Source organism: Polyodon spathula, chromosome 10 (assembly GCF_017654505.1).
Source record: "Polyodon spathula isolate WHYD16114869_AA chromosome 10, ASM1765450v1, whole genome shotgun sequence".
Taxonomy (NCBI): domain Eukaryota; kingdom Metazoa; phylum Chordata; class Actinopteri; order Acipenseriformes; family Polyodontidae; genus Polyodon; species Polyodon spathula.
This window is the reverse complement of record NC_054543.1, coordinates 7706822-7734770: the sequence shown is the minus strand read 5'-3', so window position 1 is coordinate 7734770 and position 27949 is coordinate 7706822.

Below are 27949 nucleotides of genomic sequence, written 5' to 3'. Positions count from 1 at the left end.
AATCTCAACAAGAACAAAACTGTCTTAAAAAGCGCTCCCGAGGATATGAAAGAAAGAAAGGAGGCATTTATGGGAAATAATGTTTAGCTCTGGCCTGCTGGGACCAGTGCCGGAGATAAAGTCGGGAAAAGAAGTCCACTCTTCATAAATATTTCAGTGGAGGAGAAGCGAGGGGCTGCTTTTCAACGCATTGCTTCCCTGGGCCAGGCAGAGAGGGGAGAGGAGTGGTCAGTTTGATCTTCCCAGGCTTGTCTGTGAGTGTTTAAGGTAGCCACCTGTCTTTTACCTTCACCCAGTATGGTGTACAGATCAACTTAATAAGGATATACTATGGATAGATTTATGCCAACCAGAGTTGCATATAAAATGATACATACTTTGTCATTATACTAATTTTGCAGGATGCATATTTTACTGATTTTTAATAACTGCACAATGAGTGACCTGTGTGTGTGTGTGTGTGTGTGTGAGTATATTTAGGGACAAATATATGTTCACTGTACTTGATGAGTCCTTTTTGAAACTGAGAAAAGTTTCTGACAGACTGTGATTTTATTAGTGCAGACTCAAAAACAAAACAACTGCATATGTCTGATTTAGTTCCCTCATCTGTGGAAACTGTATATTTTAATTGAGAACTTATCATTTCGTCTTTCAAACAAAATCAGTCAAAACTGGATTGAAGTTGATCAATCATTTTGTATTATAAAAGCACTGATTTTAATTTTAATATAAACCAACTTTATGGCTAAATATCTGTGCATATAGTATGAAGCGAGAGAAATCACTGCCTCTGAATATTAGCACTCATTCCACATGTCAAAGCAATCCTTTTGAAATGGATTTCCTGTCTAGTTTGAATGCATTTTTGAATCCAAATAACTTAACAAGGTTAGTCAGCTTGACAACATCATACTAGAGAGAACAATTAGTGCTGCCTTCTGCCCTTCATCACGAGAAGAACACCACTTTTATCCCTGATGTCACAACAGGGAAGGCTAGGTTTGCAATCCGATACAGAACCACATATCCTGAGACCCACGAATGAACTACACAATGTATTTATTTATTTATTTTAAAGGAGCCCTGATGTCAATGTAAATATAAATAAATACCCCAAAAAAAGGTAAAGGGTGGCTAATGTCCAGGAAGCAATAAACACTACAAGATAGCACAGAGCCTATTTCAACACAGGGCTCTAAGTAGGTTGGTTTTTCAGTGATTTGGTCTCTGATTGCTGCTGATTTGAGTTTGAATCACACATGTTTTTATTGTGTTGTTTGTACATTGCAATTGTGCTTTTATTGTTTTTATGACATGCAGAGCCACATGAAGCCTGACACCTCTAATACAGATTGGGAACATTTTAATGTTGCAATGCTCAGCTTTGATAAAAGGCAATTTGCACATACAGATAGCATCATTATTTCACAGCCCTTGGCACTTTAAAAAAAAAAAAGATGTTGAGAGCTAATCTTACCAGACCACAGACAGACAGGAGGTAATGCGTTTCAGAGGAATAATCTTTATCATTTACAATGCAGTTCCCATTAGGTGTGAAGAATAAAGACAACAGAGAATGGGATATCACTTAATACACTGAAGCTAAGCAGAGAGATAAAAAAGAAAAGAAAAAAGAAAATGTGTAATATTATTAATAAATATTTCAGGACGTGTTGTGCTCTCCATCTCTGAATTGTATAAATTGCACTGCGTCCTTTTTTCGCCCACCTACAAATACTTCTTCATTCAGTGCCAGGAGGAAGTCCAATTACCCTGTGCTTGTGATCTAACTCGTGGGCTTCATTACCACCAGATTCAGCCGGTCCTGCTTCACGCGCACCGTGGTTTAAATTAGCCACTTTGCATTGCAAATCACTCTTCTTTTCTTTGTTAAGAAGGCGACACTTCATAACAAGCCTCATTAATGGAAATGGACTCTAGCTCGAGAGTTGAAGTACACGTTGAATTCACATGATGTTCACAGGTACATTTGCACTGTCATCCTTGATGTCCATGCCCTTCTATTTCAAATAGAACTGAAGCATTCAAAATAGGGTCATTACCTTACCATGTTGAACACAATTGTATCAGCATCACAATTTGTAGAGGCTGTTCATGGTTTCTATGTCAAGCACTGTATAACATCCTACTGCTGCAAGAAATGGGTGGGATTGTGTGTGGACTGTCAACAACATGTGCTTTCTGAAATCACCTGCTTTAATAACCCACAGGAAGAGTTAAAAAAAAAGAACAGAAGTTGCTAACCAAGTTGTAGAAAGATGATAGCTGGTTGCCCTGTTCTGCTGCTGAAGATCCTCTTCGTGGTATCTAATCACTTCATGGGGTCTTTCCACTGATCCCAAAGCTGGTGAACGTCCTCAGAGTCCAACAGAAACACAATAACATATAAAATATGAGCACAAATATCCCTGCGATTGTTACCAGTTTTTTTTTCTTTTTCTGGTGAATGTGGTTTAAGCGTCGCCCCTAGTCATAAACACACAAAGGAACCACGCTCCTCCATGTGCAATTTCTGCTTCGTCCCCTCTGGTGCAGTAATAGCTGTGAAGTCTGTTACTACAATGTAACTGCGATGTGAGATCATGGCTTTATCAATATTCCACCGGCGGTGATAATGCTGTTATGTCACAATGGGGTTGATGGGCTGGTCAGCTTGGCCTCTGTCTAGTAAGCCATCAGTTCCTGTCACATATATTGTGCTGTGATTCATGTCTGCCGTATGGATTTTATAATAAAGATTAGTTTGTCCTATTGATTGCTTTTTAATGACATGTCATTACACAAGGCTGTGTCATGTAGTGGTGGACCATTTGCTTTATGTGTCATTTAATTGTTTCCACTGGATTAACCAGCACACGTAGCTAGCTGTTACGGTAATCAAAGAAAGAAAGAAAGAAAGAAAGAAAGAAAGAAAGAACATATTTTATTGGGAGCTGTGTTTTACTTGTGAAAGAAATAATGAATACTTTCTTGAGTGCTGGTGGTGTTAGAATCCAAAGGAATTAAGAAAGACAGACTCTGTGTGGTTGTCGTGTGATTAGCAGGTGTGCCATTGCCTGACAATGCAGACTGGCTGTGTCTGGCACACTGTCTCTCACCTGATACAGTACAATCTTTCCCAGCATCGCTGCAACACCAGCTCACCTGTCACAACAAGAGCTGACATGTCTTTTCAAGCGCTAGTATGGAATCAACTGGAAAAAGATATCCCAATTAAATTGAAAACAAAAATCCAATTAAACTACCAATCTTGAGAAAGGCATTCGTCTTATTGCGGGTATACATTTATATATGCTGGTGTGTGTGTATATAGCCTAGGAAAGCACAATGAATTAGACCTCTTGTGTCTGGCATTCCTCCACCCCACCCCTGTGCTGGGCTGCAGTTTGCATTTTCAAATAAAGCGACGTGCACGTCAGAAAAAATTTCTTCTTACTTTTTTGCTTTTTCAGATTTCTTTCCAATGACAGAAAAGTAGGCTGCCGCACTCCAAAACTCATTAGAAACCCCATTCAGGAGCTGTACATGATGTTGGGTACTTTGTTAGTGTCCTTGTCTGGGCTGAAAGGGCAAGAGGGCCAGAACACTGTTAATAACAGCATTTCAAAGCACACTAGATTACATTGAGGTATTATTTCTGCCATTGTTGCCTGGCAGTTAGAGCCCTCTTCATTTTCTAGTTCATAGATTGCTTCTAACAGCCTTCTATTCACTGTGTTCGGCACAGCTTAGCAGCAAACAGGTCAGCAACGCTCGCCAGTCTGGGTCATTGAAACACATTTAAGGACAGGAGGCAGGCTCAAGGCGTCTCGGTGGCGCAGAGGGTTAATTCACTAGCTTCTCTTGACGTTCTCATCTGGAACCAGTGTTTGCTGTGCTCTTACTCTGGGGAATTTTTATAAGAGATGTTTCTGGAGCTTTTGGCAGCAGACACTGCTGTTTCTGTACAGTACATCTACTTGGCAGCGAGGACAATCTAACCAGGAGCTATCTGAACTGGAGAGCGGAGAGTCTGTAGATTTGTACTGTAGGTAGTACCGCCACTGGCTGGCTAAATAGCCCCATGGACTGACTTGCTGTGCTGTACAGGGGATTAATTAGCCCTGTTAATGTGTGCTGTAGCTCAGGGCTAGTGGTAGGATTTCTGCTCCCCTGGCAGCCCTGATTAGGGTGCGTGTGTAAGGTAATGGATCCTGACAGACACACAGACAGCACAGGCTTGCACAGGAAAAGGCTTGCTGTCCCAAGGGAAAAAGGTCCAACACTGTGGTATTAATGACTCCTCGGCCAGATGGATTAATTATAGACTCTAAAGATTACAGATTACAGCCTTATTGACTTCTGCAAGGTCTGATGGGGCTTTAGTTAGCCTGCAAAAGTACAGATAGGGAGGTAGAGGGTGTGTGTGTGTGTGTGTGTGCGTGTACCAGAAAATAAAGGCTGGAACTGCAATTGCACAACAGTTTTCTTGAATTTGTCTTTTTCTGAAATGTTGGCTGTACTTAGGTTACAGAGTACACGAAATATAATGGGAGTCAACCTGATGTCCTTGAACTGAACCCATTGTGAACATCTCTGTGTCTGGGAGTGTGTGTGTGTGTGTGTGTGTGTGCAAGAGTGTGTGTGTGTGTGTGTGTGTGTGTGTGTGTGTGTGTGTGTGTGCGAGAGAGCGTGTGTGTGTCAGAGTGTGTAAGACCCACCACAGCGATCGTTGCTGTAGGATTGAGTTTTCAGTTTCTGACTATGGATTAGGCTTGCAAGTATCTCTTTTCTTCTCTCTAGTTCAGCACTTTGCGGTGAACTGAACTCCATTGATTCACCTCTATTGATGTTCTTCTCTCCATCCGCTGTCCTCACAATGCAACAAAACAGAAAGAAAGAAAGAAAGAAAGAAAGAAAGGCAGGGATGGTCAACTCACTGAACCACATTTAAAGACCTTGAGAATGTTGTTTGCCATTGACATTTTATACGTTTATTTTAGTATTACTATATATAGCATCACTGAGTGTTTTTTAGTTAAGGGTGATAATCTGATTAAGATATATTACAATATACTGTAGGTAGATTTCCAAATAGATTTGGTCATTTAATCCACAATATATTTGAATGTATGAATAGTATTAAACAGACAATGTATACCACTCATTCGATCACCACTGGCATAGACCTGCCCTATTCTGCACATGTTGTAGGGTATTTGTGGTGATGTCATTTATTATAAGTTACGTCCCTATTGGACCCTATTAGTGGTAACGACACTTATGATTTCACTTTGCACTCAGAACTTTTAAACACAACAGAATTGATACAAATAGATTAAATGCAGTAATAACAGCTTTTTGGCTCTTTTTTTAAATTTATAATATGTTTCTAAGTGTCCAGTGGCTACCTCTAGTTAAGTTGAGCGTGTACTTTCTCTTGCATTCTTTGTATGACACAGTTGACTCGTTTCATTCGCAGGTCTGACACAGCAGAGTTTGTGAGAAATACCCTCTCTTACACACTTACAAACGTACATTAGACAAATATTATATTTAATAGCCCGGAATTAGCTATCCTATTCATATACATATTTTATTTTATTCATTCTCGTAAGGGATTATGGACTATAAAAGTAGTCTGATGATGTCAAAAAACCTCAAATACCCGCACCTCAGAAATACATTGTGTACATGGCCCTGTACAACTCTAGCGTCAATCTGTTTCTGTAAGAGATTCCGAATCCCCTCTGCTGTGCCACTCTCACAGCGCCCATATAACCAAGGGCTATAATGATTCTGAAAGGCCTCTTCTACAGCTTTGTAATAAGAAGAATGCTTCAGTAATGACCCTTTTCTATACAGTAGCATATGGTCTTTGTGTGCTTGAGCCAAAGACATATGCTTGTGTTCTTGTTGAGCCCTTGAGAGCCCTTCACATTTTAACCAGGCTGGTGAGCTGCTACAGATACAATTGCGTCCACTGCAAAGTATCCAGTAAAAGAAAAGAGAGTAGGCTTTTGAGGAAAAAGAGCCAAACAACAAAAAAAAATGGAGTTACACAAAAATGTAAATTGCATACATAAGATTTCCTGTAATGCCCTTTGTCTGCTGGCAATTTATCTGTGCTTAACAGCAATGTGGACACAGGGATGACACGCGTCTTTAAAAACTGAGGTAATAATTGGTTGGATTCCCAGCGGGAGAACCCAGCACAAGAGGGTTTACTCAAATACGTATTTAATCCCTCAGCACTGTCTGGCACTGATAGCCCAATACTGCACCTGCCTGGCCAGCTTTGATAATTCCTCTCCGAATTACATTTTAAAAAGAATTGTGAAACTGTGGTGTTTCAGGTCTTTACTGCAGAGACCATGACCTAATTATCCCCTCTCCCTCCCCCTGCCACCGCTTTCCCTTCTCCTCTGTCTCCCCAGGATAGAGATCAGGTTTGTGTTGATGGATAGAAACCCCAGGGGGCGAGGCGCCTCGGTTGATGTTGGAGCTGACGATTACTGAGTTAGCTGTTATCTCATAATCCCATCCTGTTCTTGTTCACTGTGCAACAAACTATAGGTGGGATTCTCAAAGATCTTCACTCCAAATTGTCATTAATGGTGAATCATGACCAATAAAGTTACCAAACCAGAAATACACAATTAGATTTCATTTAATTTAGGAGTATAGTCCTCTTCTCAACCCACTTCTACAATTCTAATTGGTGTTTTTACTTTGATAAATAAATACAGTAGTTTCTGGCTAAGAGAACACCACTTCAAAGTGTTTGCTTAGCCGTTCTCTAAGACAGAGTTGACCACCAGACACAATATGAATCAATAAATAAATAACTATGTATTACTTGTCATGACTCACGTGCATCAACATATGAAATGAACAGAATAAGAGAAAAGCAATAGGCAAGTGTATGTTAATAAACTATAATAATAAAGTAAGAGGTAAACTAACATTACTGTCAAACTAAATTAACACAGCGCCCCTACACATGTTGAAAAATGCAGCAGCAGCTCTACGAATACATGCACAGGAGCAATATTCAAAAATAATTGAACAGAATGGTGAAGTAACTCACCAGAACTGGAAACATCAAATTGCTCTGCGACTTGTGTCTGATTCAGGTTTTTTGTAGCAAGAGAAACATTGGTGTATTTCGCTGTTTGTTCACATGCCATTTTGTAGTGATGAGATGCGCTCATGGAAATCAGAATACAAAACGAGGCAATGATAAATAACGGCCGTTCTGGAATGATTGAATAAACCAATCAGTGGTCTTCATGACACTCTCGCCGTGACAAGTCAGTTTTGAAACGGTTGAATAAACGATTTGAATTGAAGTTTGATGATGATGAGTTATCAGGTTATAAAACAGTACTGTATCAGTTGTGAACCAATCACTATTGGTGCCAAAAAGATGTGGTTTAAGCAAAGTTCCTGTTTCTTGCATTTAGAATGGGAAAAATCTCTTTCACCACAAGGGTGTTCTCTTATCCGAAGTGTTCTCTCAGGAGGTGTTCCTAGACCCCGAGACTACTGTACGACTTTCATTATTGACGATTTGGGGCAAATATCTTTGAGAATCGTGTCCATTAAATGGTGATACAGTGGAAATGACAGTATTGAGTGATACGGTCAACTATATATACAGGTGAAGCATTTGCCAAGTATTAAAACTAGAAAGAAATGAGTAAATAAACACGTACATTACACCCAATGCTATATACTCTAACTAAAGGTTCTGATCTTAGGGTCAAACACTATAAAACTCCCAGAAAGAAGTTGGTAGAATTAGGCTTAAAACAGATTTTGCATAAAAATGATGTTACACAATGTAGTTGCTAGTCTGGATATCTAGCATAAATCAGAGACAATTTCTTAATCAATGTTCAGGATCATTCTTGAGAGAACAAGATATTGACTTTTTTAATAAGGGGAATGATAAAAACAAATAGACCTGTGTGTAGATGCAGAATTACAGTCTGATTAAACCAGTTTATTAACCGCATTTGAACATATGGTTTGTCAATTTATAAAACAGTATCGCCACTCTGAAAAATGTATCTATTCAGTCTCACTGATGCATGCTTAGTTGAGAGGGAAAGCTGTCATGGACACTATGCCTGCCTGTCTGTCTGTCTGTCTGTCTGTCTGTCTGTCTGTCTGTTGTGTCAAAAAAGCCAGGCTCCCTTAGCAGAGCGGACAGATACAACTTAAACAGTATTACTCAACTCACTAACCTACCAGACTATGATTACTGCTGTCATATTATGCAGTATATAAGGTTGGGCAGTGGCATGGCAGGTACCAAGGGTGTACAGTTATGCCCTTAGTAGATGAATGTGCAGGTCACTTGTGGTAGTCATGCCAAATTGTGGCTTAATTTAAGGTTAAAATTAATTGGAAGATTAAGATTCTGATTCTGCCTGCAAGATTCTGCCTGTCACAGTCGCTTTATAAAATGAATTGAAATATGCCTTGGCTTCAACGCATTAATTATTCAACGCATTAATTGCGGAGAGTAGAAGTGTATAAACTTATTTGTTAAATGACAAGTGTGTAAATGCCATATTCCCCATATGGGAAGTGTGTAAACTCGGTGTACCTGTGTTTACCCTTGGCTATACTGCTGAGTCTGTTCTAGTATGCCCTCTCAGGCTGGAGGAGGTTCTCTCTGTGGTCCCGGGGGTCCAGCCATCATCTCTGTAGCTCCAGGTTTCCCCCCTGCCTGCGCCTCTGTACTATTTGACTCCGCTTGCAGATGGTCAAGGCTAACAGACTCCCCTCTTAAAAAGGGACAGCTACTTCATCTCTGTCAGATCAAAGGTAATGCTTTAATGAAACCCGCAGGGAACTTTCCCAACTCCACTCTCTCTTTCTCTCTCTCATCCTCTCTCGTATCGTCCTTGCCCCATCCGAACGCTTCACATTTATCATTCAATTGTTTCACTGGACAGTGCTGGACATTATTGAGATGCGTGTTAGTGTCTGTGTTTAGTAAGAGATCATGATAGCACAAAGAAGGCTGTTTCTTCATAGAGCTGGTCTGGCATGGGCCATGGCAATGTTATATTGTGAGTACGGAGTGGGGCCACCAACTTCCTCTTAGACATTGCGGTTTCTGAGATCTGAGCAGATCACAATCCAAGAAGTCATGACCTTTAAAAGATTATCCTGACCCCTTTAACTTTGGGGTTTCTATCTGTACCCAGCAAATCTCCCACTTGCCCTCTTCTCTCCCTCTCCCTCTCCTCTTCCTCCCTCTCTCCATAATGATCACTAAACTGAGCACCAAGTTTCATTAAAAAAAAAAAAAAAAAAATAATTTACAATAGCATTGCTGGAACAAACTGGATGCGTGCCAAATCCTTCATCTCCTGTTTAATACTGTATAATGAAGCCTTTAAAATGATAATGTATTACTAGAGAGAAGGCATCAGAGAAATTAGAGAGAGATTAAAAAGAGTCATTTCTTTTTATTTTTTTTTTAAATAACATCGATATTAGTACCTAATGCTTGCCAATGTTCCCTGGCTGTGCTCTTGGGTATTGAATGGGTGAGGAATCTCTGCACCTGACTCTTCTTGTGTAGTTAGTTGCTGGAATGTTTTAACAGACCTCCTCATCATTACTTTTCTATTGATTTCCTGACAGCTTCCTTTAACCCCCCCCCCCCCCAACGTATGCACCTCACCCATCAGTTTGATGTGTGTGCAGTTTGACATTTCATCTACAGATGGTCAATTAGGAAGACTTTTTTTTCCACTTGGCAGTGATAGACGGATCACCTTCACTTAGGTTAAACCCTTCTAACACTACTGAGCTATACACCATGGCAAAAGCATGGTGAAAAAATACACAGACAAGTGTGCTAAATTGCATGGAAAGCATGGTGACAAACATGTTTAAATGCACAGTATAAGTGTGGGAAAACTGCTGTGCTATTTACTGTATAAGAAAGCCAAGGAAGTCAAACAAAGAGCATGTTCCGAGTTTATGGTTTTACGGATCGATGATTTGAGTTATCCACAGAGCCATTAAGATTAGAGATTGCTGTTGCTGTGGGAAGCTCTGAATACAAAGCTTGGCGAAGCTTCTATTGTGACATCACACTGCTGCAAGCTGGGAATTGAAATATGAAAAATAGATACAATAGACCACCAAAGTGACCAGCATTGCATGTGTCAGACCCACAAAGTGCCATTAAAACCTGCAAAATAAAACATAAGTAGACCTTGTCTGGGTGTTGCAAAAAAGCTGAAGTTTGTCATTAAGAGCACATGACAGCATGTACATTCAATTAATTGATGGGTTAATAATTCAAGTTGCAAATTATGTCATTTTAAATGAACGTGTTTGTGAATGCTAATATAGTTTCAATGCATGTTGATTGGGTGCTATTTTGATGGTGTTGGTGGGGTTAAAGGAACAACAATTAAAGAGAGCTAACACATGTTTACACCAAGAGCACTGTCTTAATGAACTTGAGATACTAACTAATACTTGCAAGGAGATTACCTCTCACTGGAGTAAATTTATCCAGGGAGTCTAGGAAAAGAAATTTGATGTGGTTCAACTTTTTTTTTTTTCAGGTAAGCAAATATAGTGTTTAATAAAACATTAATTCGATTTTGTAATAAAAAAAGCAACATCGTATCAAAGAACCATAGCATTGCGCAATGTTTTAACTGCACTAGAAACTGCCCAGTCCCTGACGACTGAGGGCCCCTCTCTGTCTCTCTTACTCCCCCCCTCTCTCTCCCTCTCTCTCTCTCTCTCTCTCTCTCTCTCACTCTCTCTCTCATCTTCGTCCCTTTGTAACCAGGTAAGGCCTCAGCACCCGTCAGAGCAGAATTAACATGGAGAGACGATCCTCTTGGACTGGAAAGACTGAACAGATAGGATTAAAAGCACCCTGGGACAGTGTGGCCACTTTTCCATGGGAGATAAGAACGGATTTAGCCATTGTTACCATTAGAATTGGAATCAGAGGTGTTATTAGATTCTAAGAGGTTTTTGTTTGATATGTTTGATTCAGTGCTCGTGAAATGTGAGGGACAATTGCTATAGCTTACCATAGTTTGCCAGGTTTTTAAATGTGTTTTACTATACCTCTCTGTGCTTTATAGTGCTTACCTATGCTCTATCATGCTTTCACTGTGCTTTATTACACTTCAGTATGCTTTTACTGTGGGGAACTTTAATAAGAGCAGGATTTGATCTCAAGCTGTAATCAGATGTGACTGAACCGGAAGACTGTTCAGAGAGGCACATTAATTGGTTACTTGCCACAATTTACTGAACATTTAAGTTGTACAATTGTTATATTTTCAAACTCTTACCACTTTAAACTTCCAGAACAAAATCTATCACTAGTTCAAACGTTTGGGTTACAGTAATTCCAAAAGAATATTATTTGACTTAACAAAAAAGCCTATTGAATTCCTATAAAGCAAGTATTAACAGCATACACCTAGTATAGCTCATACTGGTTGTATTTTAAAATGTGTCCTTTTTCATGATTTGTGCTAGGGTTAAATATGAATTGATGCCTCTCTCTCTCTCTCTCTCTCTCTCTCTCTCTCTCTCTCTCTCTCTCTCTCACACCCCCCCCACCCCCTCCTATGGTGCATGTATTGAAGAACGCCCCTGGTCACGAGTAACAGAGATGCAGTGATGTCCATTCTCCTCTAGTTCAGTGGACGTGCTTTTTGTGCTCCATCCAGGCAATAGGCCTGGCCTTACTAATCCTATTTGCAGGACAGATGGAGGCTTTTCACAGGCTCTGATCGAAGAGGCCTTTATCCATCCACCTCTCCCTCTCTCTAACTTTCTATCTATCAAACTGAAGTGTTTCCATTTTATTTTCTCTCTCACACTCTTTCAAAGTAAAATATTTTTTCTCCTTTTTTCTCTATTTCTCTAGATTTTTTTCTCCTTCACTCTCCTTCCCTCCCTCTCTCTCTTTCAAACTCAAATGTTAGTCGTTCAAATTCTTTATTGGCATCAAGTCATATAAGTACTGCCAATGATAATGTAGTAAATGTACAGATATATATATATATATATATTACAGTATAACAGTACTATTATTGAAAGGCTTCTAGTCTGCCTCTGTCTCTCTCCACTTAAAAAATAGTTTAAAGCTACCTAAAAGAATTAGTGGTAGTTTATAATAAAAAAAATATTGCCCTTTAAATTAATAAAACAACTACAATCAAAATGGGAACATGTGTAGTAATTAAAGTAATTAAATATTAATAATTTGTACTTAGCTTTCATTTTTTTTTAAATGATGTAAGTCACGAGAATTTAGCAATTCATAGATGATTAAAAAAAAAAAAAAAAAAAAAAAAAAATAAATTGCAGTATCTTAATGTTTGTTAATTTATTTACCGGTACATGACAGCCACTAAAAACTAAGAAGCAATTATTTTAAGTACAGAAATTACCAGTAATGAAGTTGTCTGAGTGTTTCTCCTTCTCTTTTCCCCTATCCTTTTTCTGTCAATTGACTGCTCTCACTTGATCTGGGTGCTCAGCAGATTGAAGATACTGTATCATGACCAAGACAAGCAAACTCCTCTCAACCCCGGACATCTAATTAATGATAATCCCTTGTAATACACTCGCTTCTGTATCATGTGTGAAAGAAAGACAGCGAGAGAGAGGGAGAGGGAGAGGGAGAGAGAAAATACTGAACCTGCTATAAAAACAGACATTACCAATAAACCATAGTTATAAAACATTATAAAAGAGCTTATAAAAAAAAAACAAAAAAAAACGATACAACATTCAAATAGAATATTAAGTTGTCCCTCTTGACTCGCTGCACATAAAGCATCTCCCACACATCACCTCTCCTGGAAACCTGACCATTCCAAAATATTCAAAATCCACTTTGATCACCGGCAGAATCCAGCTGATCACCGGCACCCTGAACTGCGCCACGACATCGGTCAGCCCGGCTCCAGAGATATTGCTCTTACGAGAATTTAAAATGGTTTAGCCCGACTCATTATAAAATGTATTAAAACATACCTCATAAATCATTCTTTGCATCCATCCATGCATAGGCTTTGCATAAGCTTCTGTGGCATTCACTGAACATGTAGAACACTGAGAGAGAGGTTTGGGGTTTGAAAAAGGGTAAGGGCCGAGGGGGGAGCAAACAACCAGAAATCACAGTCAAAAGAGGATGATAAGTACAGAAAAGGTGTTTTAAAGATAAATACATGTGCTCTTTCAGGTTCCTGTTGGTTGAGTTCAGTTAGTTAGTCAGGTTTTATATTTAAACACTCAGCTTGTCGATCTGTATTTAATATTTGTATAAACCAGAGGCAACCGAGGGAACGCTTTGTTTTGTGATGAGTAATTAACTCATTTTATTTTTTTTTAATGTAATACCTCAAACTTATTTTTTTCTTGTATTTACTGCATCTTGTAAAGCGTTAGTGATGGTGATCCACTATGAAAGGCGCTATATAAAATAAAGATTGATTGATTTAAGGGAATTGCTTCGCCACACCTATATTCCACACAACGGTAGTCACCCCTGCGGGCTCGTAACCACTAAAAAATACATTAACAAAAGGGCACCGCAGTAGGTGTCTAAAATGTCATTACAGATCTGACTATCTTAATTAAGTTTAATGCATGGTGATTAATGAATAATTCATTGTGAGTTATGTAGATGCTCAAAATACATCAGTCATTGTCAACTGGTTAACGTAAGTTCTTTCTTTCTTTCTGCACATTGGGTTTTGACTTTCTTTTCCAAGCTGGGCGTAGCTATCTGTATTTTCTTTACACTGTCTGACCAAAGAGTGACCAGTGCATTGTGTCGAATGGAAACAGACCTGCCTTGTCCAGTGTTGAAGTTCTCTGTGATCTGGGACACTGTTGCGCCTGTGTTGTTTCTCACAATACCTCGTGAGCGTTTGCGGTCTTGCTCCATGTGCTTTCTTTCCTTCTAGTTGGTGTTTTGTTTTTGCATTGCAATTCCAGGAACACTTCAGTGAATGCATTCATTGAATCTGACGATAAATATTTCTTAAAGAAAATTTCTGCCCACCCCTAGTCAGACCATGCCTGAATCTCTGTACCAGTTTTGCATACAGCCCCAGCAAAGCAGTCAGTGTAACCCGCTTGCTCACTCCCTCGACAGCAGAGGTTAAGAAAAGCTTTGCTGCCGAACGCCATTGACACAGTTTTTGAATTAACCCCGTCAGCACCTGGCCTGGTCTCAGGGGATCCTGATCAGCGTAAGGCAGTAAGGCAGGGAGACAGTGCTGAACCAAGTGCTAACCAAGTCTTTCAAATCTGTTACCTTGCATTAGCACACATGCTCACAGCCCAAGCCATTTAAAAGAGTGCCAATTAAAGCTTGTAAATGTATGTTCTTATCTTTTATTAACAGTAGAAACATTATCACCTCCCACCACCTATAATGGACCACTAACTAAGGCTTTAAAATAAAATAAAAATTGATATTATTAGCCCTTCCATCATTATCACTACTGAATGAATGTTAACCGAGTCTTTCAACTTTATTTTTATTACCCTATTATAAGCTCTAGGAACATTATCACTGCCCACCCCCTTTGAAGTAGTGCTAATCAAGGCACTTGCATGTGTTTTCTTCCTTGTATAAGTGCTAGAAGAATTAACACAGACCCCTCCAAACCCTTTAAAAGAGTGCTAATCGCATAAACATTATCAGCACCTCCGCTCTCTGTAAAAGAGTGCTAACCCACACTGAAAAGTCTAATTATTACCTCTTACTGAAATAATTAAAGGACATGGTTAAAACAAGGTCTTGGGTTTCAAAGGACTGAAAGAGTTACTAGTTTACTACAGTATTTGTGCACCATAATTTAGCATTTTTTCCATGATTCTATTATTCATTTACCATTGTTTATTTAATATGCATTATCATACCTCTCTGGGCTTCCCTATGCTTTACAATGCTTTTACTGTGCTTTATTAAACTTTTATAAGGGCCCACTCCAGTACAGCTGGCGCCGCCTTATCAGGATCCTGATAATCGGGATTGCTGCTTAAATGGGATACAACTCTGGGAGACGATTCTTCCCAGCGTTATTTACGCCATTTATTTGGGAAGTTGCTTAGTTTAATTGGGATCCAGTATTTTCAAATGATGAATAGAGCTCGCTTTTCAAAGCATGACAGGCCGCTTAGTGCACCGTACAGTCAGTGCAGCGAGTATGTGATTAATTTTGTTTTGGGATAAAAAAAAAACAAAAAAACATGGACTCGTATTTTCAATGATGTAGTTAACATTTAATCAAATTGAGATGTTCAGGATATTTTTCCTCCTCCCGAGGCGTTCCGATAAAGCCGCACTGACTGTGGTGTTAAATCTAAACCAAAAGCAACAGTTACTGTATGCTATTAATATCGACATTCCTGGAGCGTGTCAATACAAATGTGCAGCACAGTATATTCACTGATAAAAAAAATAACGAAAATAAAAAGTGATCCTAATTTTTCCTCCCAAGATGCTGAGAGCAGTCCCAGTGCGGACAGGAAAGGGTTGCTCTGTATACCGAACCTTGTTTGTGTACGCCACTGGCAGGCACGGACAGACAGGTACAAAGTTGAGATTGAGGATGAAGGTCAGGCAGGGTCCCACTCTGGAGTGGCTTGAATGGGAAATAATAAGAAACCTGGGAGAGCGAGAAGCAGGTGCCATTCAGATGACATTTGGCGAGACAGTGGCATTTAACTAGAGGAATCACTGAGTCTTGTAAGTGTCATCTGTAAAAACAGCTATGCTGCCTGGTGACAGGCCCTCCCTCGCTCACTCAACCAAAAAAAATGGACAACTTTACTGTTGGCTAACTTGCCCAGCGACAGGCAATGACTTTTAACCAACGACAACAACAACAACAACAAAAATGTTTTACTTGTTTTTGTTCAAAGATGAATAGCGCTTGATACATATTTGTGTATGTGTATATGTATTGGATTATGAGCAAAGCAAAGAGGTATAGATGACATTATCTCTAACCCTAACCCTAGCACTTGCACTAAACCTAACCCAAACACAGTAAATCTTACACTAACCCTAATCCTTACTCCAAATAAACCCTGGCCCTAACCCTAACTTTAAACCTGACACTAACTCTAACCCTAACCACAGCCTAACCTTAACCCTTACCTGTACCTTAACCCTATCGTTTTAGTTATCTCTAACTCCATCTCAAATCTAATCTGAAACCTAACCCTAAATCAAACCTTCCATTGTTGAAAGAGACGCCAGTACAGCAACTCACTAGGTATATATACTGTGTGTTTTGGATAAGACGAATAAAATTGAGTTCCTCAACAGCACCATACTACTTTGTGTACAAGACTGAGAGATATCCTTTGCCATTCTTCTCAACAGATCAGTTTCAATGGCTCTATACTTGAGAACTGTTTTTGTCGCTACCCTCTTCAACCTGATCAGCAAATATATTGGATTCAGAACTGGGAATCTGGGCTATGGATTATGTTGACACATTCAAAACATTACTGGAATGACATTGAGCTGAATGGAGGGTGTCGATACACTTGGGTAACCCTGTGCTTCTCCCATATTGTTAACCCTATTTTTGAATTATTGGTTATTTTGTAGGGGAAATCATTGGTAAAGGTACACACTGTGCTTCCAAAAAATGATCAGTAAAAATCAAATGGTTAAAGGCAACGAGAAATCCATCTCTTTAATCTTGACTCTCATGACAAGACCAAGTGAAAAAGCAACGGTGCTGCTGTATCTTCAGAAATCAAGAAAATCTAAATAACAATAAAACTTCTGCGAGGCTGTCATGAAGGATCAGTCTCTGTCAATCAGAGATCAGTCTGTTTCTCCGTTAGAAACAGACCAGCCAAGCGCTCCTTCCTCTGGAATTGTCGTCATAAATTACAGTGACGCCAGGGCATGGAAGGGTTAAGTGAGCAGTAAATAAGAAAGCAATATTCTCCGGTTCAAACCCCCCCCCCCCCTACTCGGATGGTTCGCATCTGAACTCTGCTGCCATGCAAGATTACCCAGGATGCCTGTGGAAGCCACGGGTAGCTGGCGAGATGGACGTTCCTTTCTGCCGTGATGAATGGTTAATTTGGCCGGGAAGAAGTGCCATATGTTTTAAAGCGAAGGTCTTCGGCTGGGGAGTAGGTGAGGTCTGGAGCTGTGATTTAAATTGATGGCTGTCTTTATTTCTATCTAAGAGGCTGATTTTTTTCTGCTCTTGAAGTAATGGGGGGGGACCAGGAATGCATCTATATCTGCCACTGGCTCCCCACGGGCTTATAAAGGTTCCGTTTCTTATTATAAAAATGAGCAAATGGGAGAGTAGCTCTGGCAAAGCCAGGCCCAAGATATGATATAGACCCTGATTCATTCTACTTTTGTCTTCTTGGAAGGTGATCTGCTCAGATCTCAGAAATCTAAACAGCAGCACCAGTGTCAAGCCTGCTCAGAACAACGAATGGAAGGCAGGGGGTGTTCAGGTCAGGGCAGGTTTGTTCTAGCTAACTCACTTTCAGAGACACTTTTCTTATGCTAGTCAGTCTCAATGTCCTTCATAAATAAATGCTGGAGTGCTGAGTGTTGACTTTTTTTCTTCTGTCTTTTTCTATTTTTTACTAAAGCACCCTTGCATGGCACAGGCTCGATATTGTTTATAAAGGAACGACAGTGGTAACGCAGTGACGATTAATAACATCACTGTGTGCCAACTGGTTTCCCAAATTGATTCTCTTGTGCTGAAGGTGGTTGTATCTCAGTAAATAGATTCGAAATCCACTGCGTTTAATGGTTTATAAATTGTGTGTAATAATTCACCCCAGTCATTTTTTCCCTCTTTTATTGACTTGGTTTTGTGAAGGAAGTTATAAATGGCTGCAATACAGCATCTGGGAACACAGTTTGATTTGTCATCTTCAATTCAGGAGATGGGAGATGAGCGTGTCTTTGTCAAAGGGGCAGTAAACCACTACCAGGGAAGAAACTCATAGATGTTAATCTTGTGTATTATTGTTGTTATTATTTTTTAAACTGCAGATTTGCACTCCAGTAAAATAAACATGCAAAGAAACAAGATCTTGGAGCAAGAAACAGAGAGCCAAGTAGTACTGTTGCTAGTGTCTGATTAAATAATTGATTACACAATACGTTGCATGCCAGGGGAGAGGCTACACTCACTACTCCTTGACACCTTTTAATTCTGGCGGTCTGGGTTTGAATCCAGCTCAGGTCACCTATTTAGTTTGGTCGATGCGGTCTCAGTCTAGCCCCCAGTGGACACTAGCACAATCCACATTAGAAAGCACACACAACTACACATTTAAGCACAATTGACAGCCCCTCCTTCTATTGAGAGAATCGGGGCTGAATGGCAGGCTGGATCTGTTAAGGGAGCTGCCTCCCAGCACTGAGCTTGCCTGTAGTCAATAGTGTTTGATGCACATCTTTTGATAGCCTTGATTAGCATGCCTAGTTCATAAACATCTCCATGCAGTATTTGCACTTTTTCAAAGCAATGTGAAGCGTGTCTGCAGCATCCATTTCTATCCTGTCTCGTGCACTGTCAACATTAATACACAGTAACCATCAAAGCACTCTGACGTGATTGTTCAGGGAGTTTGGCAGCAATGAAACACTCCCTCCAGTCTCTCCTGTATGCCACAGAACCACTAAGCCAAGAGCTTGCACTAGCTTACAGATAACGCAAAATGTCATCAACTGGAAAATATTAATACTGCTACTACCACTACTACTACTTCTACTACTACTACTACTACTACTACTAATAATAATAATAATAATAATAATAATAATCATCACAAGGCTTCTGTCAAGAAGAGATTAAGATAAGCCACTGGACAAGCTCTAATTGCCTGTTTTGATTTCAGATTTAGATTTGCCTGTCTCCACCCTTCCTGATGAAAATTCTTCAATTCCTGGAGAGGGAGGGCAGTGGAATTTAATTATATTCAATTTCATCACAGTCCTTGCAGCCTTGTATTCTTTCTTTCTTTCTTTTTAGAAAAGACAAGATTGCATACCAGACTGTGTTTCTTTACTCTGTCTTCTTTCCTTGCCGTATTATAAATTCTACTTAGCCTTTTTTTACTTTTCTGGTCAAAGTAATAAAATTAGACAAGCAAGAGTTTCAATGACATGTCAAATGTTATTATGAGAGTACTACTACTGCTAGAGAGAGAGAGAGAGAGAGAGAGAGAGAGAGAGAGAGAGAGAGAGAGAGGTTTCTGAAGGCAGACAGCATGGGAAGGTTAGTGAAGTAAAAGTCCTGATGTGTTTTCCTGTCCCAGAAAAGGAAAAACAAAGCATTGATTTAAAAGATGCTAATTAAAAATCTATTAGGGTTTGAGATCCGTGCATGGCTAGGGCAGGGGATGAATGCAGAAGAGAGAGGAGAGAGAGGTGTGCAACCTGTGGGCTGATCTTCTGAACTCAGATTAATCCCACAGCTACTCATCTCAATATCCGGCATAATACTTCACATGGGCGGGGCATTGCACAGGATACAGCTGCTGCACAACTTGACAACTAACTCTATGCAGTCATGCTTTATTTTAAGGGGCAGTGTACTAACTTGTGTTAGCACAATTGTCAATATTGGTTGTGTCTCTATCTCTTTAAGTGTGGAATATCTTTAAGCAAAGAGTAATGAATTTAAATCATTTTGATGTAAGTAGAAATAGTCAATGTGTTGTCTATTAAGGCTGATATGGGACACACTGTATATTAAATTATTTATAAACTAATATAAAATGCATAGTAATATAAAAACGGATCTCATTTGCAAAACATTCCTGCAGTGACATCTTTAAGCATTACAGCACTGGCAAGACGTGATCTACCTGGGTTTGAAAATATTGAAGTTGGGATCTGATGTTTGTCAACCTTTTTTTTTTTTTTTTTTTTACCCTGGGAACATAGTAACATCTGCACTTAAGAGTTAACAGAGAATGTAGTTCTCACATTCAGAATGTCAAGGGCAAAACATTCACACTGTCACGTTGTGTACAAAATAGATTAAACATGTTTGTATTAGCTTTTGTCTGATTTTCATTTGGGAAAATACATCCTCAACGTGATTAAAGGTAGCCATCAAGCACATGTATAAACACACATTAACATTAACAGCAATACAGCTGTGACCCTGCAATATGAAAATCCTCCCAGCGGCAGTCCTGTGAAGCATGCCCTCCCCACTACCCTGGCCCCCTTGCAGCAGCACCACCCCTGGTTGCTTGGGCAGTCCTGATAAGAGGATCAATAGCTGACACCCTCCTCCAGTTGCCATGTTTCTGCTGGGCTACCCAGGAGAACAGCCGTGGTTATCTATAAAGAAATCCTGTTTCCTCCCCTGGTTCTGCTTGACCAGAATATTGATTCCATTATAAAGCTGCAAAACCTACACCATGCTCGCATAGTTCATCTTTACAATGACAGCTGCAAGGGGATGCTGGCTCTTTTGCACAATCAATAGAGATTCTCAGAATCCTAATATTAGAAGTTGACCATGGTTATTTTGTAGTTTACTATGCTTTTGTTCCACGTGTGACAAGAGAAATGCGGGTGCGAACAGGCGACCACACAGACCGGAGACAGAAAAGTTAGGTTGTTCTGCGTTTGTGGTCACAGAGCATTTAACCCCATCTCACCAGCAGAATCCGAAACACAACACATGCATGTGCAGTTTTTACAGTGCGTTATAAAGCACGCCTGGGATTGGCTTGGCTTGTCTGTGCTTTACTGTGTTTTGGTACATGTTACTATGTTTTTACCACGGTAACATAGAACTAGTTTAATCCAGCACCTTTATAAACTGGCATTCTGTATAATTCAATATAGTTTCGGGGTCCTGACCAAATCCCTACTGTAATTGATGGTGTGACCCTGTCACAGAGACGGCCGAAGTGGGCGGTGTCAGAACCAGGAAAGGTAATGCAATACACAAAACACAGGACGGATGAAATGAAGTGATGAAGACGCCTGTTGGCGCCGGTTTAATACAAAATAAAAGGTTTACACAAACACGAAAAACACAGGACACGGCACTCTACGCCAAAATAAATAGACAAACGAAAACAGACTAAACTTAACACAACGGTGCACGGACAGACACTGACAAACACGGTGAGCAGATACTTTGTTATTATTATTATTACTACTTTACTTATTTCCTCCGTCTCCAATCCCGTTCTCCGCTCACCGAACACCCAACCGCCAGTATGTGACAACGTGCATCTATATATACTATTGTGCTGGGATTCAATTACCAATTAATTATTCACTTGAATCCCAGCACGTGAATTAATAAAGTGCAATTCCCCGTGCTCACATATTACTACATTTTACTTGCACGTGAAGTGCTGTGCAATCCTCGTGCCTAAATACAAATATACATTTTAAACACTCGTGTTACACAGACCCGTTTATATCCCGTGTACCAATGTCTATACACCAACATTTAAACACACCACACACAACACATAACAGATAATACACAGGGGCGGGCACTTTGTTACAGACCCCCTCTACAATCAAGTTCAGCTTGTAATTGGTAGCTATTTGTAGGGGGGTGGGGAGGGACATTATTCATTTTACAGTATCACTGTAATCCAGTATACTGTATAATCCAGCACAGCAATGCAGGATTAGACAGGTTTTACTGTATACCGATTGATGGCTGTCCTGAAATCTTACTGCTCTTCCTTTGGTGGCTCCACTTGCCGAATTTCAGTGCTCATCAGAATGCAACGTGACATAGCCAAATGACCTTGAGCTGTACACACACAAAAAAAGGAAGATGCATAAAATAATGGATTATAGAATTACACTAGTGAAGGGTACAGTATGTGTAGTGTAATTCAGTCTTATTATTTCTAATTATAATCTATATCTGTTAATATGATATTTAATAACATGTTTACAACCACTTATAATAGATTCCTCAATGAAAGTGTTATCGTTCAGTATATTTGTGATAAGGGATTGTAGTTTTCAACAAAAACTCCTCAAATCCTTTTACGATTCTAACCTCAAACCAGTAAATAAAGCGTGTTGGACAATGTAGCAAAAAATGGGGCAATGCCCTGAGGCACATCTACGATCCAAAGGCCTGGGGCTTTCCTGATCAGGTTAGCAGAAGTTAGCTCAATGCTCCCTGGGGATTGACATCCCATTTTTCCCCCCTGACTGGCTAACAATCTGTCCGGACCAGACCTGCCCTGCTTTGGGATGAATGCCCTGCCTCGTATCTGCCCCTGTCTCTGTGTTCTGTGACAGGGAATGGGAGGTGACAGCTTCACTGCTGAGACCAGTACAACTGTCATGAAGGGTTAGTCACCACAGAGCCACTGAAGCAGAGGGATTTCTTCTGTGTAGTTTTGTATGCAATAGCATATTATATATATATATATATATATATATATATATATATATATATATATATATATATATATATATATATATATATATATATATATATATATATATATATATTGCTGCAGTCTTAGTTGCTGCTAACAGCCCCTCCCCCTGCATGCTCTGATATTCAGGTACGTCCATCATTAGCTGCCCTGTAAAGAGAGGGTGTAGGCGGCAGGGAAATTCTTTTGGTGTTATAGTGGGTTTTTTTGCAGCACAGTACAAATAATTTTTTGGGTTGCATGTTTGTAGTGGTCCGTGGGGTAATCGCTGCTTTGGAAAGGCTGGGGGAGCCAGGCTGCTCTGTATTATTAACACTAGGAGGGTCTCAGGGATTAGAGGGTGCATCTCGGCTTGCGTTCAAATTGATGGGATATTAATTAAACAATTATCTGTGTGAGCTGCCACGGCCCATCAGTCTGATTTTGCGTTATGAAATATGCATGAGATCTGATTGGAGCGTTTGTACTTCTGTAATCACGTTTTCAACCCCACATGCTGCAGCTGCCGCTCTGTCATATAAACTCAAAGTCATTCCGCTCACAATTCTGTTTCCTAGACTCTTAAATTACTGGAGACCACTTTTACTGTGCACAGCGCTCTTATTTTGAAACTGGGCTCATTAATAACAGAGGCAATTAGTACAAATTCAATTGCAGGAAAGAGGCTGGAAATGTGTAATAACACACTGATGTGAGCGCTTAGCTTTGTTTTTTTACACTCGGGCATTGTTTACTGTAATTGGTGTCACAATAACGGTTGTTTGCTGTAACACTGATGATGCTGATGTGTACAGTGTAATATATTTGATGAACAGAGCTTTACTGTACTTGTGTTGTTCTGGTTTTCACAATAGCAATGACAATGAAAGCAAAACATGATATATTAGGGTTAAAGACTGCTCCCAGATTCTGTGCCTTGCTCTGAGGAAATCTGTTATACTTGCACTTCTGTGTAATTGCATCTCAACAGTGTATTTTGGACCATGTCAGTCAATAGGGAAAGGAGCTGGTTGGTTAATGACAGGGGTGGGGACAATTTCACCCTCCAGGTGATCAACACTACAGTAGATAAAAACAGCACTTTGCAAACACAGATTTCTTTAACCTGTTGTAGGAACAGATATCATTTTTTTAAATACAATTCTTTCAGGACTGCACTCTGGAGACCTATTTAACGAATGGCAGTGCACAGCATGTAATATTTATTCAAGGGCATGGCTGTAAGCGTGTCTTTGAAGATAGTCACCTGAATGATTTGCACAGGTAATGACTTTCCTTGTCGAGTGAGCTGTTGATTTGAGGGGTCCCTGGAGGGTCCGAGCTGAGCCTGTTATTGATGTGCTAATAGATAGCAGACAACTTTGATGGGCAGGTGCGTTGGCAGGTGTGGAGGCAGTGCCCACATGCTCTGGCAAGCCTACTAATCCTGTTCACATCCCCATCTGAAATGGAGTAAATATTTCTTATCTAATGCCTTCTCCTTTTCTAACAGAAAGACTGCATTGAGAGTTTGTCAAAGAATCAAACTAAGTTCTTTTGAGAATTAGTACATATTCTTGCATTGAGAGGTTTATAGTTCTGAGTGTTTTTTTTTCAGAATGTTTAAAGGTACAGATGAAATGTGTTGGACAGAGTGTGAGTGGGGGCTCTGCGCTGGGGGGGACAGAGCGGTGGGGGTTAGGGTTCAGGATAGGGTTTCACAAATTTAAAGGTACTTCACGAAGTGCTGTCTCACAGAGTGCGAGTGGAGGTGGCGGGGGGGGGGGGGGGGTGGGGGGGGGGGGGGGTTGGAGGGGGGCAGGGGTTCAGAGGTGTTTATTGCTGGTGCCAGGTGGAATTCGCATTGAAATTATCACCTCTCTCTCACTCTATCTTTGAAGAACAGAATTTAATATTGCTGTTTTTTTATAGGGCTCTTTCTTTTTCTTTCTTTGAGGGGGTTTAATTAATAGATTTGAATTAATCACACAAACTAGTTATTAATTATTATTACTTCCGAGTACATTAGTTAGGATACCTGTGATATTTTATTCTCATACCAAGTTTCACGTTAAACAAGCTGTGTATTACAGTTATAGTTCAATTTTCTGAATGTAGACCTTCTCAGATTACTGTTATGGAGTACAGGGGTGATATACCTGGACGAGAACCAACCAAGCGAGTCCTACCAGTTTTAAGAGGGCTGTGCCTGCATCTTAACATAGGGTTTAAAATCAGAACGTCTACTAGATATTCCTCAAGGGAACTTTTATTTTAATTACAATCTTCTTCTTCTTCTTCTTCTTCTTCTTCTTCTTCTTCTCATTGTCATCATCATCATTATCATTTATTAGTTTTACTTTTTTCTGTATTTGTATTTAGTTACATTATATTATACTTACTTTGACATAAGCAGATTTGATAGCTCCTCCTAAGATGTTAAAGACTACAATCATGCTCTCCCTATTTCTTATTTGTTCTAGGCGAAATAGATTCAGGTCTATCTTCGTAGCTCATTCCTTTAAGCCTTGGGATTCGTCTGGTTGCTCTTCATTGTCCTATCTCCAGGGCCATTTTGGTGTTGTGGTGACCAGAATTGGACAAAGGGCCAGTTTCTCCCATCACTACCAGCATTTTGAAACTCTAGACTCCTAGTCCTCTACTCTAACAGCTAGGCTACTAGGTTACAAAGCACGTTATTCTCAATAGATATACACAATGCTTTGCAGATTACCTATTCAAGTTTACAACAAGGACATTGGAGAGAGTTCAGCGAAGAGCAAGCAGACCTATCCCAAATGGTATGAGTTATGAGAATAGGTTGAGGGCATGAATCTATTAAGCCAAGGAGGTGGGTGGAGACTTGATCACTTCTGAAAGGAGTTAAGCTCAGCTCTGAGCCTAGGACTGAGTGGAGATGTACTTAGAGCAGAGGGGGTAGGAGACTCTTTTATACACAGTGATGAGGGCACAGTATGGGTTGCAAAGCTACATTATCATTGGAATCCTTTGAGACCAGACTTGGGTATCAATCAGCTGCTGGAACCGGATGAGCACAGATATTCTCATGTTCTTATGTTACTTAGTGAGAGTAGAGAGATAGTCCCTCTCCTAACCATTGTGTTTTAAAGCTAGTGCAGTACATCAGAGCGAGACAGACTGCTGGAGAGCAAGTGGGGCGAGCGAGAGCGAAGGCAGCAGCCTGGCACTGTGATCGCATGCATACATCACTGCAGCACCTGGCCCCAGGTGAGCGCTCTGTTCAGCAGGAATGAGCTTCGCTCAACTCCACACTCATTTATCTCCTCTGACAGGCAAGCTGCCCTGTCCCCTTTCCGAGAGAGCTGCAGCAGCATGGGAAACAGCTGGCCACCTGTACCCTGCACCCTGCAACCAGCACCCTGCACCCAGCCTCCTGTCGCTGCCGTCTCCAGCTGTGCTCTGGGGTTCATCTCCCCGAGCAGCAAAATACTGCAGGTGTGATGGAGAGTCCGAAAAACAAAAACTCACAAAAGTTTAGCAGAATAAAAACATAGGAAGATCTTGATAAAGCGCAGGCGGGTATGGATTACGTTTAAGAAATGTATTCATGTCGAAACTGTTGTCATTAACAGTAGTTGTACCACTGCTTCAAACTGTACAAGGAGGAAACCAGTCTTGTCGCCTAAAGAAATTCTTATTCTTTTAACCAGGAGGATACTAACTACATATTGGAAACTTCATGCAAGTATTACGTAAATGTACTGTTTATTAAGGCTACCTAAAAGGTAAAGTAAACCCTGATGAAATCTCTGTGTGCCTGTGATTAGATAACAAATATCTTACCGTATAAAAGTTGTTTTAGAAATAATTAAGGGTCTTCTTTAATATGATTATATTCTGTATTCAGTGGTGCCAGTAAAATGATGAGATGTTTCTTCACAGGCACTGAAATGGTTAAAGGAGAACTTGCCAAGGATTCCCACAGCTCAGCACTGCTTTCACCAGCCCTTTATCCATCTCACTGTTGATGCTTTTTGTTTTTACTTTGACTCAGACAAAGATTATTTTTCTTGCCACAACAGTTTTTTTTTCCCACCTTAAGAGCTTTGTGATTCATGTTTTACAAAGAAATGTTAACCGATCATAATGCTTTCCTCATGATCAAGACTCACAGCATCAAAGCATCCGTCAGCCAGTGAGAGTAACTGGCCTTGTGCCTTTCTCAGCTGCCCCACTTCCCCATGGCGCTGGTTTCTTTTCTTTTCTTTTTTTTTTTTAAACCTGGGTATGAGAGATAAGATTCAGTCATTTGAAGATTGCTTTTTTATGTATTTTTTTTTTAAATGCATTTTCAGTCATGGGGTTTTTGTCTGCGTATCAGGACTGAAGGGGTTAAATGTTCTTTTCTTAAGAATGTTAGCAAGCACTTAAAACATTTAGACTACTAAAAGCATATTTAATCCAGGGTCCTGCTTGGTCACTTACAAAAGTTTACCACGATATATTTGCATTGTATTTTTGCAGCCTCCCCCATGCTTTTCTCATGGTTATACTATTCATTTACTTATTTTAACTTGGTTTAGCATGTGCATTCATATGTTTTACCATACCTTGCTATTCTTTACAGTGCTTACCTATACTTTACCATGCTTTCACTGTGCTTTATTACACTACGTTCTGCTTTTAAAAGTGGTGTGCAGGCTGAGTCATGCAGTAAATGGTCATCTGTCACCTGTCTTAGCTAGCGATTCCAATGGGAGCGTTGCATTGGACCCGATGCAGGTTAGGAAGCCAGAATCACGCTCTAGCGACCCCTACAGTCATGCAGGGCTGGCCTTTGACCTCCTGGGGTCGATAGCTTATCGACATCTTCTATCAAGCTCCTGGGTGTAAAGAAGTGATTGGCTTGGCATTGAGACTGTAATGAACTGGAATTCCATCCCATTGAACTGAATGGAAAGGCAAGGGCTGGACACGAACCACTGACCATACGGTTCAAAGAGGAAAGACCATTCAACTAAAGAGCAAGCTCTGTACTGAAAAGGTAAGGACTTATGCTGATGTCAGTCTTATTAACTGATCAGCCACTAGGAGGAGATCCATTACAAGACTTCCAGTTCTCCTGAGCTGTTATTGGGAATAGCTGTGGTGAGGGAGTGTAATTGGGATGTAAAGCCCCCTGTAGCTCAATAGCAGTGGTTCAGCTGGGCAATGTTAAGTGCTGTGAGCGCCTCACGCAGTCCAGGGTGAGCAGGGTCTGCCTCTCATTCCCCTCACACAGAGAGCGCGAGGTCTACCCTGCGATGTGTGAGACGATCACTGTGGGGAATCCTCATTTCTGTCCACTGGGAGCCTTGCAGGCGTGTTCCTCATGTGTCTGTCGTAGGCATGGATGACTGAGCTGCAACAGTGTGCTTGCAGTTTTAGAAGCATCTTCTAAAACAAATCTAAACCAACCCCTTCATGTCACTGTTTTTCAGAAACTCAAAATGAGGTGCCA